This window comes from Hibiscus syriacus, unplaced genomic scaffold (assembly GCF_006381635.1).
Source record: "Hibiscus syriacus cultivar Baekdansim isolate YM2019G1 unplaced genomic scaffold, ASM638163v2 tig00112352_pilon, whole genome shotgun sequence".
Lineage (NCBI taxonomy): Eukaryota > Viridiplantae > Streptophyta > Magnoliopsida > Malvales > Malvaceae > Hibiscus > Hibiscus syriacus.
This window is the reverse complement of record NW_024063312.1, coordinates 145,268-150,231: the sequence shown is the minus strand read 5'-3', so window position 1 is coordinate 150,231 and position 4,964 is coordinate 145,268. Positions and strand designations below refer to the sequence as shown.

The window sequence follows — 4,964 nt, the reverse complement described above, 5'->3', positions numbered from 1 at the left end:
TTATCAAATTTGCTACAATTCCCTGCTGAAAATGACTTTGACCGACTATATGGTTCCTAATTTATTGGTAGATATTTATATATTTGTATACAATAATTATGTTTTAATAATCATTATTTATATTTTTTTATAATAATTGTGTTTTAATAATTATTTTTTCAAGATCAAATCTCGACGATCCTTAAAACGAGTTTCAACACCTTTAGATCAATCTTCAAACAATCTTATTCCAACTCAAACGGCTTCAACTTGAACTTAATTCCAATGTACTCTGCAACCGAGTAATCAAACCAAAGGCTTAGCATGATTAATTAATGTATCCAGTCATAAAAAGTAGATCAGGCAGTCGGAAAATCTCGATTCAAATTCCGACACCAACGATCCTTGATGCCGGCTTCCATGGTACTGGAAAGTTATAACACCATGCTAAGGGAAAACGATCAGAGGAAACGACCACAAGCATTTGTTAAGATCATACACCGAGTTACAAAGTATTTGCGGTAAATGTTGCTCCCACTCTTTTAACATTTTACAGATTAGAATCCCCTCCCCATACCGGTATAGGACAGGTGCATCCAATATATCGGTGAACCGGGAAAAGTCGTCCATTGGTAAGGAGTTTTGTTAGTTTGAATTACAAAACCGGACGAAGAAGTTATCTATTTGGCCATATGAATCTATCTGTGTTCCAGTGCACTTCGAATCGACACTAGAGGGTCTTGGACAGCACCTCTGGATATAAGATCATGATTAAAGAATAACACAATAACAGTTATTCGTCGTGGAAATGGCGTCGAACCTTCTTGTCGATCTTCCGTAGATCTGAATATCTCATTTCTCGTTTTCTCGCTGCTTCTTGTAGGCAGCCTTGACAGCCTTTTAGCACTCCCCTGCATTTGTAAAGGTACATGAACAATGTATTATTAACCGTTGAATATGCGTAGTTCAACCGACTCAATAAAAGCGTGGAATTCGAAAAGAAAAGAGAAAAAGACGAACTATTAACTGAAGATGAGGAATGGTTGATTGCATGAAACACAGTAAAATTCTAACACATTACTGGGAGCTATAACAGGTTGTAAACCAAGGATCAAGAGAAAGCAGTTTAGCATTAAAAAGAAAAGACTCGGAAAAGCAGTTTGGTTAAAAAATTATCAGAAAACTGACGTTCTATATCGGCACCAACCATGGTGCTCAAGAGCCTAACAGCAAACAGCACGAGAACACAATGCTTTAATGCAAGAAACTATGCCAATTACCGCGCGAGGATGGCTATGGACAATGGCCACAGCTTTTTCGTTGCTCAAGTGTTCCCATAGACCATCGATGCAAATATAAGGAAAGAATCATTCGGGTGGATAGTGTGGGGAATAATAGTTGGACTGGCACTTAATATTGGCATATTCATTGGTTCAGGAAGTCTGAATTTTGCATTAATCGGTTCCCTGTTATACCGGGCGTGTTTCATATAAACATCGCCTATCGATCTAGAAACCTGCATCGCATATATTCACAAAATTGAAGACAAGTCCGACGATTAATGAACAGTGGACGTAAATTATAATAAACCACGACAGTTGACAGCCCGGGCATGCCTTAATATGCTGAATTTTGAAAGGTAAGAAGCAAGAATTTATATATAACCTGAATTATGCCCTTCACTCTCCAAACTCCGTGCTTGAGAACAACGATTTGCGGATCATTCGGGTGTAAATCCTTAAGTTCATGTCTAATAGCCTCGATATTTGCATTGTGTTCTGTTGACAATTGTATAGCAGCAATTTCTCCAGTGTTGCCAACTTTCTTTCCCAACACGACACGAGAATCACCCAGATTCGCAATAAAAAGTGTTTGTTGATATATTACACCTACCAGAGAGCATGCCCCAACTGTTGCCATATTTGGTTGAGTACTCCATAGCTCCGACACCAGGGCCGTAAACCCTTCTTCCGTTTGTTGAAAGCTCTTTGAATGGTCTCAGCAGTCACAACTCCCTCCGATTCAGCCGCTATTTCTGCATAAACACAAAGGTTAAGAGCACCACCATAAGAATAACTCCTTTACAAGAAGATAGGAAAAGAAGAAACACCAAACAGATAACCCGACGAAGAAACCAAGGCGATAACAAAGGGATCATTTTTGGCATTAAAGGCAACTTGCAGTGGACAACAACACAGTGCCCCACTAAAATCCATCTATCTCGAAAACTCAAAACTATGACACTCAACCGATAGCTAGTTATCTTCAAGATCATATATATATATCAATATATCATTCATACTTGGCTCTAAAAGCATCCAAAGACCCTTGGAATACAAGGCAACTTGCAGTGGACAGCCTCACAATGCCGCACTAAAATCCATCTATCTCGAAAACTCGAAAACACGACACGAAACGAAACCAATAACTAGTTATCTTCAAGATCATATATATATCATTCATACTTGGCTCTAAAAGCATCCAAGGACCCTTGGAATACAATGAAGAACTTCAAAAATTAACAGAACCTTGGATACATAGTTACATACCCGTATAGATAATCGCACTCGAGAAAGTGTTATACAGTTCAAATTTACTAAATCTAAATATCAAGTATCAACGCATTGAAAAGCAAAATCCTGAAAATTAACAAATCAAAATTTGAACATTGTTTCTGTCAATGGAGTTGGGGCAAGCTTTAGATCCATTGATTAAGTGACGAACCTCGAAAATTGTTGAACAAGTGATCGCAAACGTAACGTGCCGCCTCGGGTCCTCCGTGTCCGTCATAGATTCCGACGAAGGTGCCAAATTGGCCCGACTCGATCTGGCTCTGGTCCTCGAGCGCCTGGTTCGCTTGGATCACGGCCATGGAAAATTCCCCGGACCCATATTTCCCTATATCACGAAACCAAAGAAACCCGTCTTTACCTTCCCTTGAACCACCACTACTTCCGCCGCCGCCGAGAACGCCGTTTGTTTCGTGATTTTCTACTTCATTCCCAAAGGGGCTCCAGCAAACCGAGAACAGATTCATTTATCCCTGGAGCATCAGACATCTCTCATCAAAAGCCAAAACCCAATCTCCCCTCTCAAAACCCTACATCCACCGTATATTCCCCATTTTTTCACAGTATAATTTGATCTGTGCTAAGGAAAAAATTCCAAAATTTCCAAGTCCCTAAAACCGCTGAATCCAAAGAATGGTATGATGATTGATTCTGATTTAAATTAAAAAAACACGTGGAAAAGAAAAACCCCAAAGATCTCGTTAGTTACAAGAAAGTGAAAGGTGGTGGTGGTGGGTGTTTGACGGCGGAGGTGTCGGTGGAATTAGGTGGTTTTCTATTCCTCTTTGAAGAGATGGGGTGTTATCTTTTTCAAGCTTTCTTTATCTCTGTTTATTCTTTAAAAGAACCTAACATTTCTGCTATGGTGAGCTCTCAAAGTAATTCCATTTCTGTGTTTTTATATAATCAAATGGTTTGAACTTTAATCTGGTGATGAATTAATTAGTAATTAAAGACTATAAGTGAGACCTTGGACTTGTGTTGTTTCTCAATATGAAGAAAACAAACAAACAAAGCTTGATGATCGAGTTTAAAACTTTCTTTTACTGATAGAGCTTTCACTTTGAGTTGATAATTTTAACAAGAGAAAATAATTTAAGTGATCAAAAATATTAGATAATATACGATTTTGACTAATTTTTTTTTATTTGTGAAAATGATCAATAAAATCGTAATGCGATCTCTAATTCGCATTGCGATTTCCACTATCGCAAATTCGCGTTGCATTTCGCGTTGCGATAGTTGAAAATCGCGTTGCGCTTTTCCATTTCGTATTGTGATAGTATACAGTTGTCGATGCGATTTTTCAAATTCGTTGCGATAGTGTACAGTTGTTGTTGCGATAGTTTACAAATACGTTGCGATAGTGACCACGACCACGACCACGACTCGACCCGACCCGAGACGGACGGTGGCGGCGGCCCGCGAGAGTCCCCCTTGTTCTCTATCACTCAACAAGGAAGTGGGAAAATCAAGTCTTAAATATCATTCTCAATAGTATTTCTAATATTATGTGGGATTTGAGCATTACCAACACTTGTTCCCAATATTATGTGGGATTGAGCCTTAAATAGTGATAATATTTTTGAATGTTTTGCTTAAAATTGCAATAATCGCGATTGATTGTAGATTGACTTTTAATTATGACATATTTAATCGTATAATACTAATGCAATTGGTTGTTGATTCAGTTGTTTTAAGGTGCATGATTGTTAATTGTTTCCTGAATAATCACATTGTATTGGAAACAAGTGTTGGTAATGCTCAATCCCATATAGTATTGGAAACACTATTGGGAATGGTATTTAAGGCTTGGCTTTCCCACTTCCTTGTTGAGTGATAGAGAACAAGAGGACTCTCGTGCGCCGCCGCCGTCCGTCTCGTGGTCGTGGTCGTGGTCGTGGTAATACATGTCTTCGACACGTCCGCGCGGATACTATTTTTTTAGAGAAAATTCTTAAGAAACAAAATCTTTTTTTTTTACTATCACAACGAATTTGGAAAATCACAACGACAACTGTAGACTATTGCAAGGCGAAATGGAAAATCGCAACGCGAAATGAAAAATCACAATGCGATTTTCAACTATCGCAACGCGAAATGCAACGCGAATTTGCGATAGTGGAGATCGCAATGCGAATTAGAGATCGCATTGCGATTTTGTTAATCATTTTCGCAAATCCAAAAAAAATTAATCAAAATCGTATATTATCTAGAATTTTTGGTCACTGAAGTTATTTTCTCTTTTAACAATGGTTATGCTCCAGCTACTGAATCTCATTTTCAATAGGTTTAATTACGTATGATAATTTTCATCGAATTCGTTCAATTTGATTTTATCTAATTTTATAAATCAGTTTTCTTAAAAAATCATTTGAATTTAAGTTGTATCAAATTTTATTAAAATAAATAAAA

The 4,964-nt window shown here is 37.8% G+C and overlaps 1 pseudogene; it reads right to left on the bottom strand.

Moving 5' to 3' along the window:
- Positions 1-327: 327 nt before the first annotated feature.
- LOC120178504 lies at positions 328-3,437 on the bottom strand (annotated as a pseudogene).
- Positions 3,438-4,964: the final 1,527 nt, after the last annotated feature.